This window comes from Maniola hyperantus, chromosome 2, assembly GCF_902806685.2.
Source record: "Maniola hyperantus chromosome 2, iAphHyp1.2, whole genome shotgun sequence".
Taxonomy (NCBI): Eukaryota; Metazoa; Arthropoda; class Insecta; order Lepidoptera; family Nymphalidae; genus Maniola; species Maniola hyperantus.
Window position 1 is genome coordinate 17,370,035 of NC_048537.1, and position 17,417 is coordinate 17,387,451.

Below are 17,417 nucleotides of genomic sequence, written 5' to 3' on the forward strand. Positions count from 1 at the left end.
CGCGTGGACTACACAAATTTTAAACCCCTATTTCACCCTCTTAGGGGTTGAATTTTCAAAAATCCTTTCTTAGCGGATGCCTACGTTATAATAGGTATCTGCATGCCAAATTTCAGCCCGATCCGTCCAGTAGTTTGAGCTGTGCGTTGATAGATCAGTCAGTCAGTCAGTCAGTTTTTCCTTTTATATATTTAGATTACATATTTGCAACAAGTAACGTCCTGCAAAGAAAGTGGGCGGGACAGAGTAACGCGTGCCTCGCGCGTGTTTGCTAGTAATGATATCTTCGTTCGCTAACTGACCAACCAAAAAATGTACAACGGTACGCAACGGATATTCGCATCTGCATCCGCAAATGCGGAACATTCGCATTAACTCAGACATCCGCTTCCGCGGAAGTGAACTTCTAATAATTCGCATCCGCGGATATCCAAATATTGGCATTCGCAACAACCCTGCTAGTCACTAGTGGGGACTGGGGAGGGAGCAGTGGCGTGCAGGTCATAGAGACATAAATGCACTGCTTACCCCAGTTGTAATGGTTTAATGCATATTTTTCATTATGACCTGTCAGTAAACAGGTTTCTACCTAACTAATGCCTACCCTAGCTTTAAATCCTGTGCACGCCACTGGGAGGGAGTCTACAGTTAATGATCTAGGGACCCCAACGTCTATCAGTTTTTCAAACTATGTGCCCTGCCCATTGCCACTTCAGCTTCGTAATCCGTTGAGCTACTCGTATGTCGGTTACTTACGAATCTTCGTACTAACTTCTTTCCCATATATTCAACCCATAATAGAGTATATTTTTTCTATTTACTACGTAACCTTATACCTATGAGATATAACTAGGCCTAATGATAAAAATTTTAAAACAATAAAACATACAGAAAAACTTATCACTAAAAAATTTTTATTTACAAAAAATATACGCCGTCCAAATGGTCAGTTATGGGCATTGTGCCCAAAACACTGGCGCTATTACCTCGCTGAACGGCAAGGCTCAACCGTTGAGCGAAATAAGCACCAGCTCTTGGGTCACCAGACGCGTGGATCAGCTTTTGGGAAACGACGCTAATAAAAGCTTTCGTGTCCGATGACCATGGGCCCAGAGTCTCAAACGCAAGCGCCGCAAATACATAGACCTTACTAATGACTGAGTATTTACGGCGCTTAAGCTCTTGAGCTGACTCGGCTGCTGCAGCCGCTTTTTGGCACGTGCCCGATAAATGGGACGCTGCCAACGTGTCGACGCAGGGCGCATCCCACACCAGCGCACGCCCCATCGACCATGGTACTATAGTCATCCCATCTGGCCTTTTACCGTCATCCCTGAACAAGCCGGAAGGTTCTAGCTGAGCTGGGACTGAGGCAGTGGCCAGAGCGCGACGGACTATATCATTAATAGCACCATGTCGATATAAGCGGCTATGACTTCTTTCTATTTTAATTATAGGAATATTTGTATCACGCTTAAATACCGGTACATATTTGGTATTACTTTTACGAGGAAAATATCACGTAATGATTGAAGGTGACTTAACACGACTTTCGCTGCGATGTACCTACTTGAACGCTAAGGTTAAGATAACTGGTTACTTTTTACGTTACATCACATGTGACCGCCGAAAGGTATTTTACTTGCTCACCTAGTTTCTGTTCCAGCGAAATCCAAAATTGCAACTCTATCATATTTTGATCTGCAGGCGATTTTCACTGTGATCTTTAAGGTTCCGTACCTAAATAGTGTCAACGGGATCCTATTATGTACTAAGCTTCTGCAGTCTCTCCGTCCGTCCATCGCATCGGTCTGTCAGTTGGCTGTATTTCGTGAACCGTAATAGGTAGAGAGTATGTACTATGTGTTAATACTGCCGCCATAACAATAAGCAAAATTTCAAAATGGCCGATTTTTTTTTTTTAATAGAACATTAGCCATGTTAAATGACTAATATTCCCCTTTTTCCTCTCCAACTAAACGTGAAGCTTGTGCTAGGAGTAGGTACGACAATAGTGCAACGGGCGGGGTTTGAACCGTCGACCTTTCGGTTTTCAGTCCACTCCTTTACCAGTTGAGCTATTGAGGCTCTTGAATTGAGACCATAGGACTCATTTTTGGAAGTCGGTTAAAAATTAGCAATGATGAAAGGGTATAGCAGTTTTTTTATTATTAAACCCACACATTGACTACCTAAAAACAAAATAAATTGTTCAAATGCGAGTCGGACTCGCACAAGAAAGGTTCCATACAATCGTAGTATAAGAAATAACATTTTTTGTGATATATAAGTTCGACAAATTTTTTCTTCTTTTTTCAAAAGCTTTTTCCCTGTACTTGTGCTATGAGATATTGTTACCTGGCTTTCAGGATTCTTGGTATACCGGAAGTACCCTATAGGTTTTGATTCCCTTGGCGGATCTTGACAGTCAGACAACAAAGTGATCCTATGATTTTTTCTCTGCAGATACGGAACCCTAATAAAAACACATTATTATTCAGTGAAAGTGTACAGATTACAAACAAAAGATGTATAAAAAATAATGAATTAGAATTACCCTACTGTTTTATTCCGTATAGCACATTAGCATATAAACCTGGTCACCTGGCCAGAAGCCGGCCAATCAGAGCATGAGCTCTAAAATCCGCTTAATTTGAGCCGCGCCAAGAACAATGGTGAATGCCGCCATTGTCGGCCATTTTACCATGTCTATAATGTTATAGATAACAAAAGAAACCGTATCGTTCTAAGATATCCGCAGTTGCGGCTTTAATTCGTTGATTTTTTTGTAGAGATAGCGAGCAAACGAGCAGGTGGGTCACCTGATGTTAAGTGATTACCGCCGCCCATGAACATTTGCAGCACCAGAGGAATCGTCGCTGCGTTGCCGGCCTTTTAGGAATTAGTTGGTCCGCCCCTTGAATAACCCCATGTTGTAATCTAGTGGGAACACCGCCGATGGGAGTTGGTTCCACAGTTTGCATGTGCGTGGAAAGAAGGATCTGGCGTAGCGGACGGTCGAAGTGCACCAGACACCCAGGTGGTGAGGGTGAAATTCCTTACGGGTGGCGCGCGGTGCGGTTGTAGAAAAATGAGGGTGGAATGAGGTCAAAAAGCTCTTCAGAGCACTCCCCATTATAAAATTGGTCGTTGATTTTATTTCATTGTCCATATATCCTAGACACAGGTAAACTAGTTAGGAGCCAAACCCACCACCCACGCAATTAAACTTGACTTAGATTGTAAAAATAATTAATATTTAATGAATTTAACTATGCTAATAATTATTAGAATTTTATTAATTGTGTTATAATAGAAAAAATTTGCATGCCAGATATGGTCGATTACATTGATTCTTACATACCTTTAAATTAACTACCATTGTGACATGTATTCTAGCAAAATTAACTACCATTGTGACATGTATTCTAGCAAAATTAACTACCATTGTGACATGTATTCTAGCAAATTTAACTACCATTGTGACATGTATTCTAGCAAATTTAACTACCATTGTGACATGTATTCTAGCAAAATTAACTACCATTGTGACATGTATTCTAGCAAAATTAACTACCGTTGTGACATGTATTCTAGCAAAATTAACTACCATTGTGCCATGTATTCTAGCAAAATTAACTACCATTGTGACATGTATTCTAGCAAAATTAACTACCATTGTGACATGTATTCTAGCAAAATTAACTACCATTGTGACATGTATTCTAGCAAAATTAACTACCATTGTGACATGTATTCTAGCAAAATTAACTACCATTGTGCCATGTATTCTAGCAAAATTAACTACCATTGTGACATGTATTCTAGCAAAATTAACTACCATTGTGACATGTATTCTAGCAAAATAAAGGATTTATGATTTATGAACTTTTAGAGTTTTCTGGTTTAGTTATTAAGTAGGGAGTGTCCTTGTAAAGGTTTTATTAGTACAAAGCCTTCAACAAAATGAGATGAAGATAAACATATAAACGGAGACCAACACACTGGCTCAAAATAAATAAGAAGAAGGATCTTAAAAATAAATAACAGTTCAGGGTCCGATAAAATAAATATGTACATAGGTAGGTACTTCATTTGAGGAGGTACATGTGAGGAGGTACATGTGAGAACTCACATGCGGGCGAGATTTGGTGGAAACGTGTAGCTACATACAAAATAATACATCCATCCGTGTATCTATTAGGTAGTATTTTCTGTTCATGTATTAAAAAATCACTACCCCTATTATAAATGCGAAAGTGTGTTTGTTTATTAGTTTCTCCCAGTTTCTCCGTCAATCACGTCGCAACGGGGCAACGGATTGACGTGATTTTTTGCATGGGTATAGATTAAAACCTGGAGAGTGACACAGGCTACTTTTTATCCCGGAAAATCAACGAGTTCCCATGGAATTTTTAAATAGCTAAATCCACGTGTATGAAGTCGCGGGCATCAGCTAGTTTTACTTAGGTGTCATAAGAGTTTACTATTTTATTAAAATAAAATAAAATAGTAAACTCTTATGACTACCTATCATATGACACCTAAGCAGACACTACCCTTTAAAAAAAATGATACTGCAAGCGACATCGCAGGAATCTGTAGGTACATAACACAAATATTATTATCTTAAACAAATGTCCTCGTCCTTGTTAAAGTTTGTTCTAAAGAGCTCTTTATAAGGTCGTAAAATATAAATGCGGGTTTTTGGCAAAAATACGTATATTTTGTTTACTTACCATATGTATGTTTTAGCCACATTTTTATTGCATGCAATATAATTTTTATATTCTTTACTTTGCCTGTAACTTCGCGACAAAAAAACTGGCAATCAAAACCCGTTTGAATTAATGATGGGAGTCTTCGTTTAAATTTATGTACGTGTAGGTAACGTATCACTGTTTTCTTTTTGCATTTCCCATTGTCAGTTTAGGCCGCCATGACAAATCCAACGTGCCCGACTAATTTTTTGAAAAATATAAACCCATATTTTTTTATTTTTTTTTAAAGCGAGCAAGGGAGCAAGGGACGAGTAAAGGATCATAGTGAGATCTATAGAGCGCACTCTGACTTTGCTCAGACTTTTTACCACTTTCTTGCAAATGCATTTAGTAATTGTAGAGTCAACATTGACTAGTATCACCCCGCAACCGGTCAGTTAGTGTGTCACAGGGCCGCGTGCTAATGAGACCGGTCTGTCCCTTCGGTCGCTGCGAGCTGCGCGTGCGCAGGCCTAGGGTAAAGCACGATCACACTGCGCGCGTGTCTAAAGCGATTCCTTCAAGTTTTGATAAAAGAAACTGTATGAGAAGTTTGAGCTGTATAAACACAAGGTCATAATCATTCATTGGTAGTAAAGATCCAATGTTGTCCAGTATTATAGAATACCAAGATTAACATGGGTCCAAAGCCTCAATAACTCAACGGTTGAGGAGCGGACTGAATTTCGAAAGGTCGGCGGTTCAAACCCCACCCGTTGCATTATTGTCGTACCTACTCCTAGCACAAACTTTACGCTTAGTTGGAGAGGAAAGGGGAATATTAGTCCTGATTAGCATGGCTAATATTCTTTAAAAAAAAATTAAACTGTTCTTGTTCATTTCAAACAGTTCGCAAAATTCGCACAATAGATTTAACAAATTTAAAAACAACTAAAAAATCTCTGACAGTACGTCAGAGGAAGAAGCCGCCCTTGACATAATGACAAGAGGAATAAAGAAAAAGAAAATTATTCAGTGGGCAATGGCGAGACTGCATCATCACTCACCTGATGGTAAGTGATGATGCAGTCTAAGACGGAAGCGGGCTAACCTGGATGGGGTATGAAAGTTTTTATTAAACCCATGTCCCTTTGGTTTCTACACGGCATCGTACTGAAACGCTAAATCGCTTGGCGGCACGGCTTTGCTGGTAGGGTAGTAACTAGCCACGGCCAAAGCCTCCCACCAGACCAGACCAGACATTTAGAAATTATAAAATTCCCGGAATTCTATCCCGGAAAAGCAGAGTTTTCACGGGATTGTTAAAACCTAAATCCAAATGGGCCTCATCGAGTTTTATTTCGACGACCTCCCTGGCGCAGTGGTGAGCGCTGTGGTCTTAATAGTGGGAGGTCCCGGGTTCGATTCCTGGCAGGGGTTTGGAATTTCATAATTTCTAAATTTCTGGTCTGGTCTAGTGGGAGGCTTCGGCCGTGGCTAGTTACCACCCTACCGGCAAAGCCGTGCCGCCAAGCGATTTAGCGTTCCAGTACGATGCCGTGTAGAAACCAAAAGGGTATGGGTTTAATAAAAACTGCCATACCCCTTCCAGGTTAGCCCGCTATCATCTTAGACTGCATCATCACTTACCACCAGGTGAGATTGCAGTCAAGGGCTAACTTGTATCTGAATAAAAAAAAAAAAAAATTTAAAAAAAAAATACGCGTTCAGTGTAATTTTCTGCCTCGCTTCGCTATCGTCGCGCCTTATCTGTCCATACCCTTAAGCTTTAGGATTGGATTTAGAATACGTGTTAGGAGGTTTATTTATTTTTCAATCTCTGGCAAGTAATGCTGCTAGTAAATATTGATAAGTTCGCCCTACTTTAGGGTTTGGAGTTGAAATTTTAAATATTTATCGACGACCAGTTTTCCTGATTTTAAACGATTGGGTAGGAATTTAGGTTAACATTACACCAGCGGCGAAGAGTCAATATAACACGATTCCTATCGGCTTCCCTTTAAGAATTGGCATAATATAGCGTAAGTAGGTACTATTCACATAAATTCCGTAATACATTCGTAAATACAAAGGTTCGATCGTCACAAATGCTATTTTTTTTGTTGTTATTAAGTACTAATTTAAGTTAAAAACATAACAGGTAATGTAAGTAACATACACCTACAGTCCTACACCATACAAGCCGTAAAATATCGGATTCCCTAGTTAGATTTTTGCTTAGTATTTATCTCTTTCATTTCCCTAGCGAAAGCGAAAGGAACGAACTAGGTCTGTCTCGCTCTACGGTCGACTAATAAAGAGCACACCAATTTAGTCTGGCCCAGTAGCGAATACGAATTTGGAACTCTGACAGGTCAGACAAATTTGACGTAAATAACTCGGTTGGATCCGAGTTACCCTATAATACCTCCAAATTAAAATTATATTAATACTATTGTTTTAACAGGTACATGCTACTATTTTGAGTATTTTGTATTTTGAAGGGTGATTTGATATTGATACATTTGTTTTTGTGAAGCGGCCATGCTTGTTTGTTTAAGTTGTTAGTGGTGTTTTATTTTGATATAATAAATTGGGGATGTGATTAATAACTTATAAGTGGTAAGTTCACGGTAATTTTGATTCAGTTTGGTAAGCCAAAATCAGAAATGGCCTTAATTCACATAGATTGTTGTTTAACAGATTTCTTGTTACGTAACGATAGTAATTTTTCTAAATTAAGTTTTGAAAACAAAAATCGAACAGCTGATATTCTTTTAGGTAAGTACGTTTCCGGCTTCCCTTTATCAGATTTTCACCCTTCGCCACTGCATTACACATTACACTACATTAAGTAAATGATAGATTATACATGAAATTCTGCCTAGTTATAGTTTATACTTTAGTCGATTTTAGTTCTGTGTTCCATAAGTTTACCTACCTAGTTAGTTTTAAATATTCTCTGTGCCTAGTTTTCATACGCGTACTATGCCCGTGTGTTGTGGACATAATTTTTATTATAAGTGTTAATTTCTCATTGGAGACTGCTTTGGTTTAAGTGTTTTTATATATTATATACTATGTATTTATCTAATTGTAACTGTTTGTCTCTACAAAATAAATTAAATTAAATGACGTGTTACCTAAACGCGAGTTCAAAAACTGTGGATTTAGCCTTATTATATTTTAACTAGCTGATGCCCGCGACTTCGTCCGCGTGGACTACAAAATTTCAAACCCCTATTTCACCCCCTTAGGGATTGATTTTTCAAATATCCTTTTTCTGCTGGATCTGCATGCCAAATTTCAGCCCGATCCGTCCAGTAGTTTGAGCTGTGCGTTGATAGATCAGTCAGTCAGTCACCTTTTATATATTTGGATTATAATTTCGTTTTAGATAGTTTCAAATTAATGTTAGAAAAGATAAGAAGCCGAATGTTGGCAAAAACAATTTGACCTCAGCTCAGTTAACCTTGACCTCCAAGACATAATTATAACCATTAAAGTTGTTAGACAATTGGCTCCGAGTGACGGGTCAAGAATTACGTGAATACCTACCAAGCCAACACACGCTACGTCGACACTAAATGACAGCCATTTTCTTTCCTATCATTATCATCATCATCATCAACCGATAGACGTCCACAGCTGGACATAGGTCTCTTGTAGGGACTTCCACACGCCACGGTCTTGCGCCGCCTGAATCCATAGTGGCTCCCTGCGACTCGTCTGATGTCGTCCGTCCACCTAGTGGGGGGGTCTTCCAAAGCACCTTGGGACCCCAACCTCATGCCCCGATTGCCATCTATACCTGTCGCGTACTTATAGCATGAGGAAAATGCGTAATACATAAAACGGCTTCGATTTCCAGTAAAGAAAATAGGATGTGAAAATCTGTACAACTCTCGATGCAGACCTTTTATAGAGACTTTTGTTATTCAATAGGTATCTACGCATCGTTGCAGGAAACCTTTTTGTAGCCTTCGAAGCAAACATTGAAGGCTAAAAATGCGTTCTTCCTATCATAGTGATTTTAATAAGGGAAGTCATGTAGGAAAAACATACCTACCTATTTCAAGTAAACGCATACCATATAAATAGATTGCATCTACACTTATAACATATACATCTTCATAACAAACTAACTCATTATAATTTAATTTAATGTAACTACTAACCTAACTAACTCCCGCACAAAATTCAATAGATATAATGTAAATGAGTGAACACTTAATAGGCATATGTACAATCTAGAAATAAGTAGCTAAGTAAAAATGTAAAAGCTGTTTGTGTTCCATAATAAAAAAAAAAAAAAAAATCAGTACCCTTATTATAAATGCGAAAGTGTTTGTTTGGTTTGTTGGTTTGTCCTTCAATCACGTCGCAACGGAGCAACGGATTGACGTGATTTTTTGCATGGGTATAGTCAAAGACCTGGAGAATGACATAGGCTTGGCTTCCCGTGAGAACTCTTTGATTTTCCGGAAAAAAAAAGTCTATGGCCGTCCCCGGAATGTGAGCTAACCCTATACCAAATTTCATCAAAATCGGTTAAACTTTTGGGCCGTGAAAAGCTGGCAGACAGACAGACAGACACACTTTCGCATTTATAATATTAGTATGGAAGTATGGATTTTAGTACCCATAATGACACTTACAGTAACCATAAGGTCCGCTTATCAGATCCAGCCACACCCACCTGAAACAACAATCAGACCCGACATTAGCATACAGCCTTCACTACACCCATTACGATACAACCAACGACCTCTCCGTGCTATGCACTAGATGGGTCATTATGAACAGAAATCCGTTTTAATTAATTAAATATCACTTGCTTTAACGGTGAAGGAAAACATCGTGAGGAAACCTGCATGCCTGAGAGTTCTCCATAATGTTCTCAAAGGTGTGTGAAGTCTACCAACCCGCACATGGCCAGCGTGGTAGACTATGGCCAAAACCCTTCTCACTCTGAGAGGATACCCGTGCTTTGTAGTGAGCCGGCGATGGGTTGATCATGATGATGATGATGAAGATAATGATGAACAGAAATCGTGCTACCAACAACGGCATTATGTAGGTATTTATACAATCAATGAAAACATATCAATTTGGTTTTTTTATGTTCGTCTAAAGAGCTTATAAAAGGTCTATCTATAGGCGAAAGTTGAAAGCTTAATTTTTTTTATTGAATATACTAAAATTCGTAGGTTGAGTAGGTTGGTAGAGCCTTAAATAAAAACCGGCCAAGTACGAGTCAGTACAGTCATATTTTTTCGACATTTGCACGATAATTCAAAAACTATGATACATAAAAATAAATAAAAATGTGTTTTAGAATGTACAGGTGAAGCCCTTTCATTATAATATGATACCCCACTTGATATAGTTATCTTACTTCGAAAATTGAAAATACTAATTATTAGTTTATGACCACAATTTTTTTTTTGTGTGATGTAACCACAAATTCACAGTTTTCAGATTTTTTCCTTAATGTCTGCTATAAGACCTACCTACCTGCCAAATTTCATGATTCTAGGTCAACGGTAAGTACCCTATAGGTTTCTTGACAGACAACAAAGGGATCCTATAAGGGTTCCGTTTTTCCTGTTGAGGTACGGAACCCTAACATCAACAGTATCACTTATGAAAACAAAAATAAACAAATCTCTGATAGATTCCACTACGGAAAGCCGATCCCAAACTTTATTATTCACTTTCGAATTCAAAAGTATCCAAATAATAATTTACAGCTAATTAAATTAATAGCCTCTCCCAAAGTTCTCGACAGACCCCCGCTGGGCTGTAAGCTGAACGCACATTAGACAGGACAGCACCGTACGTGTCGCTCTCAATTTTAGAAGTGAGTAGTGTAGTTTTGTGATTTGAAACTTGATGAAACGAATCCGTCCGGGGTCCTCGTTCAATCCTTTTTAAAATGTATATTACTCACGATAGTTTAAACTTACGCTAGGATATTGTGAATAACTAGATGATGCCCGGTTTTAGGTTTTTAAAATCCCGTGGGAAATTTTTGATTTTCCGGAAAAAGTAGCCTATGAAATGCGTGAAAAGCCGTACCGTACACGTATTAGGTAGCATTTGTGATATTTTTGTCTTCATGTTTTTTTTCTGTACGTTTGTTTGGTGTTGTTGTGTTTTGTATAACTGTAAGCTGTGCGCAATGGTCCCAAATAAAATATTATTTATTTATTTATTTTATGTCACTCTCCAGGTCTTGAACTATATCCAAGCAAAAAATCACGCCGATCCGTTGCTCCTTTGCAGCGTGATTGAAGGGAAAACCAATAAACCAACAAACAAACACACTTTCGCATTTATAACATGGGTACTGATTTCAAAAATTTATTGGGTACGAAACGTGCGGGGCTTTCGGCACCATTTCTTAAAACTCATTCATTACTTTTAAAGTCATACCATCATTGTACCTAAATCTTTTGTACTAGCCAGTTGTTAACGTTTATGCTGTGTCCTTTAGTTATAAATCCTTTTATATGTAAATACTTGTGTATGTGTAAATGTTGTTGGTTAGTCAAATAAAATAAAAAAATAAAATAAAATAAATTTCGGAACAGATGTGCGATCGACTTGGTCTCAAAGTGGGCAAGGACGATTAGATCACGCGCACTTGTTAGTTGTTACCGGCAGATATTTTCCCACAATCAACAGGTAGATAAATTGTGTATGGTTTATTGCACTGATACCGTTCTACTGGACACGAAATAAATGTCCGAAATAGAATGAGGTATTTGATAAATTAATGTGAGAGAAGCTAATTTTGAGTTGAATGAAATGAAAATATAAAAATCCTCCTAACAATGCTATAGTTAGTATGTGTATAAATTATGTTTTTTTAATTTTTTTATTCAGGTACAAGTTAGCCCTTGATTGCAATCTCACCTGATGGTAAGTGACGATGCAGTCTAAGGTGGGAGCGGGCTAACCTGGAAGGAGTATGTCCTTGGCTAGGTGTTCCTAAGTAGGCTGCATATCTGAGAGTTCTCCATAATGTTCTCACAATATGTCATAGGTGTGTGATGTCTGCCAATCCGCACTCGGCTAGCGTTGGTGGACTATAGCCAAAACCGTTCTTATTATTTTTATATGATTAATAGATGGCATGGGTGGGACGAATGATGATGATTAACATTATTTTTAGCTCGATAAAGACCTCAGTATAATCTGACGCTACGTTATAAAAGTCAAATCTGTATGTCCTTTTAGGAATAAAACTGCCGGATATTCTAACCATAAATCTAGACCACAGATCTAGATCTAGATTTGATGTGTTTATTTATTTTTACATTTTAATCCACTTATCTGTCGTCTAATATATATATATATATATACATACATACGTATATTATGTGTATTTACTTTATTTAATTAGTACACCCCTTCCGCTTTCTTTAATTTTTATATCCTCTACCCTAAGGTTGGCTGGAAGAGATCGCTATTTTAGCGATAAGGCCGCCTATTGTACATGCTGTATTTGTTATATGTCTATTGTTTTTGTTTTGGTGTACAATAAAGCATATTTTACTTTTACTTTTACTTTACCACCTACAACTTAAATATCCAATTGAAATTCCGTACCGGAGCGGAGTGGACTTAATTCTTTGCCTACTTTAAAGTTACTTAAGTTTCGCAATCTAAAGCAGAAAGGGCCGACCGCGCCCTAAAATACCGTTGGGCCACGGGTTTTAGCGGTGTGGCTACTAAAGCTGTCTGTCCATCAAGAGCGTGAGCAAACGACAAAATATGTGTCAAATCAACCAATAGGATTGCTTCATTTTCATAGCATGCGGTACCATAATCTAAATCTCAACTTAAATCTAAATATCTAAATCTGATCAAAATAAATATATAAAAGGATTGACTGACTGATTGATCTATCAACGCACAGCTCAAACTACTGGACGGATCGGGCTGGCAGATAGCATCTTTAGTAGGCATCATAGCTTTACATTATAAGTTATAACACGTACAGAAACTCCAGTATAGTTCTCTCCATCGTGTTATTTGCTGTTTGTCGCTCTTGCAAGAAGATCACGGCTTCGGCGACGGGTGAAGGGCACGCTTAAGGTATTGAAGATAGGTGGGGGGTGCTTGAGTGGTACCACAGATAAGGGAACTAAGTAGTGCACAAATTGGTCGACGCTTGCGCTTGCGCCGGGTCCCAACGCCCGCCACGCACTGTGCCGAAACTAATGACGTTAGTTTGAACATTGGTTTAACTTTTAAGCTCGATTCTCGGCTAGTAGAAACAACTTCGACAAGGAAGCTTACAGAAGAAAACAGCTGGGTTGGGCAGCATTTGGAAAGTTGCGTCTAGTCTTCAATTCGTCAAAAAAAAACCCCAAAGCCTAAAGACGAAAGTCTTCAATGAGTGTGTCCTACCTGTGATGACGTATGGCGCTAAGACGTGGACACTGACAGTTGGCCTCGGCCACATGTTCAAAGTTTCTCAGCGGGCTATGGAGCGGGCTATGTTGGGTATCTCTCTGAGGGACAAAATCCTTACCGAGGACATCCGTAGGACAACCAGAGTGACCGACATAGCTCAACGAATTAGTCAGCTGAAGTGGCAGTGGGCAGGCCACGTCTGCAACAGAACCGATGGCCGCTGGGGCAGACGTGTTCTGGAGTGGAGACCGCGTATCAGCAAGCGCAGTGCGTGGGGCGACCTCCAACCCGCTGGACTGACGACCTTAAGAAGGTAGCGGGAAGTGGGTGGATGAGGATGAGGAAGTCCAGCAGTGGACGCAAACAGGCTGGTTGATAGATTGATCAGTTTAAGTGGGTATATTTCTGTTTTACAAGTACATAATAATAGTTTTGTCGCGTTAATAGGTACCTTACTAGTTTTTTCTAGGGACTATGTAAAATTAATTTATGAATCTTGAGAATGTCCAAAATACTGCCGCATTGATTTCACGTCATAATTAGTTCAGTCATAATCTTACCGCAGTATAGCAATATTCTGCGCTAAATTATAATCATACTTGAGGCGAACAGCCACCTGCGCTCGCGTGGTTGCAAAGTTCGCGTCCTTCGATCAATTATTGTCTACCAACTATTTGCACTCTAGTTCACTCCGCTTGAGGCGAACAGCCACCTGCGCTCGCGTGGTTGCAAAGGTCGCGTCCTTCGATCAATTATTGTCTACCAACTATTTGCACTCTAGTTCACTCCGCTTGAGGCGAACAGCCACCTGCGCTCGCGTGGTTGCAAAGGTCGCGTCCTTCGATCAATTATTGTCTACCAACTATTTGCATCTGTGCGTGCGTGCGTCCAGCCCGGTGTACTGAGGTAGATCATTTATAGTATACGACTGATACGACGAATGTGTACCACTGATACGACAAATGTACGATTTATTTCTGGCTAAATTAACTGTTGCAATAAATAAATAAAGCCTCTATTGCTGAATTTACATTTAACAATTAATTTAAATCATGTACTTTAGTTCCTTTGCGATCAGCGCGTCTTCTGACGCATAGGCCTCCTCTATTAGGTAAGAAAACCTAACATTCATCCAATATGGATGAACCAAATGCCCTTCTGGATACTCCTAATTATTTTCCACGCCAGTTAAAAATGTAACTTTCAAAAGAAGAGTAAATAGGCATGTTCTTGGCAGGCGCGCTCCAGTTTTAGCTTTATCATCACCTACTATTTGGTATGATTGCAGTCAAGCGTATTCCTATCCAATAGGGTATTTGAACCTTTTTTGAAACGTATTTTAATTTGATCCCAAAGTGATAAAAAGCCACCAAAAAATTTACAAAAAAATTATTCGATCGATAAGTGAAATAATAAAAAATAATAAATAATCATTTATTTGCAAGAATGTTTGTACAAGAAAGATGAAAATTACACTATAATCAGAGGCCATAACATTCTACTAAATTAATAGTGTGCAAATATTTTTGAGTACCAATTTGTAAAATAATTACTTAATAGTCAATGAAACAAAAAATTAAATTAATAGTCAAAAAATAATTATAAGCAAAATACATAATAATGATTAGGTACAATTTTATAATGTCACAAAGTCAGAAATTATACCATGGTATTAATATTATCCTCGAAGAACTCATTCACCGCATAATAGCACCTATTTAACAATAGTTGAAACAGTTTTGATTTAAAAATACTTGTATTCAGTTTTTTTAAGCTTTCTGGTAACTTATTATAGATGCGTATGGCCATGCAATACACGTTTTTTTGGTATAAATTTATTTTTTGTCTCGGCACTACAAGTTTGTTTTCAAATCTATTCGACCTTGAAATTGTGTCAGCCGTACTCAAAAAATAATTTCTATGCTTATGTACAAAAACAGATGTTTCGAGTATATAGAGTAGAGGTGTCAACAAAATAATGTACCTAATAAATTTATTAAATATATAAATGTATTCAAGATATTCGTTTTTAGATTAAAACAAAATTGAATACAATATATAATAAGTAGTGAAAATTTGAGAAAATCCTTCCTAAAAAATAACTCAGGCGTTCGATCTTTGATACGCCGCGCGCGGCGCGACCGAGCGACGATATTAGAATAAAATATATCAGGTAGGTACAGCTGAATACAAATATCGTCGCGATTCGACGGTGAATAATTATTACATCGAATTTTCGTATTGGCCTGTTACATGTTGACTGTGATGATACGAGTGTGCGGCTAGTATTTTTATCATTTTGTTTGTTTCGTAATACATTTTGAATGCAGTTTTATTTATTTGTGAACTTGAGTGTCGATAAATATTTAATGCGAATAATTGTAATGTAGATTAGGCAAAATAATGTAGATTAGGTACATTTTTGTGTTGTGATAGATTTGTGTCGCGCGTTAATAATACCTATTATAGTAGATTTGATCTTTTTGGAAATACTTGCGTCATTTTATAAATCGTATGAGAAAATGTTTTTCAAAGTGTAGGTATTATCATACATTTAAGTATTATAGGTAATAGGTTAGGTACGTGAAGTGGTATTGTTCTTTTTAGAAATCATCATCATCATTTTATAATTCGTATGATAATAAATATGTAGAAATGTATGATAATAAATATAGTAGTTACCTACTAAAAAGATTTTTTTATAGGTAACTAGGTAAACTTACCTACCTATTGTATTGTAGGTATCTACTTGACATTGCTTTATCGTTCTACTTGTTTTTATTTTTACATACATAGGTAGGTACTAGGTACTGTATTCCGCGACAGGTTGAGATGGCAATCGGGGTATGAGGCGGGGGTGACACCCCGCACACCCGCACGTCACCCTCGTTCGCCCGCACTGGGTTAGCACAGGGGCCGTGCGGGTGTGCGGGGCATTCCCTCCCCGATTGCCATTTCGACCTGTCGCGAAGGTATGCATTGGGTACCTATTAAGAGTAAAATTTAAAATTTAAATCAATCGAGTTAAATACAAGCTATACCCTAGTTCTCGACCTTATTGACGGTTATGAGAAAGTTGTTTTTTGTCATATTCTTGTTCAGTAGGTATCATTCATAGATTGTTAAAATGTTGTTCCCTATGTCAATAAGGTCGGAAATCGCTTGCACCCATTTATCTGCTTGCGCCTCATGGTTCAAGCAATTTTTTTTGTGTAACAAAATAATGTAACGTTAATAATTATTAAATATTTGTCTGTAACACGTGATAATATTGTGATACACACATGAACCTGTATTTGACACCTCTAATATAGAGGCACGGGAGAGGTAATACCTTGCAACTTTTAAAAAGTGGCTTACAAGTTTGTAGGGGTTCTTATAAGGTTATAGAACCCTAAAACGACAGTTAAGATTGTAGCAAAGCGATAATTACAAGCTTCCCACTTCTTCTAAATTCTAATGCACTAGTTATCGTATCGTAGCCGTGTAGTGTAAGCAAGCCTACCGACGGGTAATCGTAGACGCCATCTCCTGGGAACCAACTGAATCACGCATTCCTCGTGGCGGGTTTTCTTCGCGCTATGACTTGAATTTCCACTAAACTCTCACAGCCACTCTTGGCGAGTTGGCGTACGTTCAAAATTATATCGATCTCTCGTTTATTTATCAGTCTCTTTACGTGCGAGGACTTCAAATCATTACCTATATTATTATAAATGTTTTTTGTTGATTTTTGGCTGGTTGATTTGTCATATGGAATGGCCTGTATATTCTAAAACAGATCTTTATTAGTACGTAAGGTCTCACATAGATAAATTTTACTATCTCAATATTTTAACACTACTTAAATACAAAACAAAAGTATATACATATATTATTTACATGTAGAAAAAATTATCACAAAAAATTTAATATTTGTAAAAAATATACGCCGTCCAAATGGTCATTTGGTAATTTAAATGGGCATTGTGCCCAAATTATTTTTATTCATTTTTATGCATAATAGTTTTTGATTTATCGTGCTAAATGTCAAAAAAGATACGTGCGTGCGTCGGTGCGTGAGTCTGACTCGCACTTGGCCGATTTTTTTTTCTCTTTGATCTGTTTCCCAAACGCTTTTTCCTAGTTTTGAAAAACAAAACCAATGGGAAGAGTTTCGTGCGGGTCCAAAAACACTTAAATATGCATATTATTTAAGAGGAAATTTTAATGGGCTTTCTGTAAAGTTTGTATAATCAAGTAGGCTTCAAAGAAACAGGTGAATTATGAAAATAGATTGTACCTACACTC

The 17,417-nt window shown here is 37.9% G+C and overlaps 1 protein-coding gene across 4 annotated transcripts in view; it reads right to left on the minus strand.

The window, feature by feature from the left end:
* LOC117990561 (microtubule-associated protein futsch-like) overlaps positions 1 to 17,417 on the minus strand; it is a 165,952-nt gene that overhangs the window by 68,253 nt on the left and 80,282 nt on the right. Inside the window, exon 2 of one of the 4 annotated variants that reach the window (XM_069506772.1) lies at positions 9,359 to 9,399. The exons of the other annotated variants lie outside the window; for them this stretch is intronic. The gene's annotated coding sequence lies outside the window, so the exon portion shown is untranslated. The remainder of the gene's footprint in view (positions 1 to 9,358; positions 9,400 to 17,417) is intronic. 4 annotated transcript variants of the gene reach the window in all.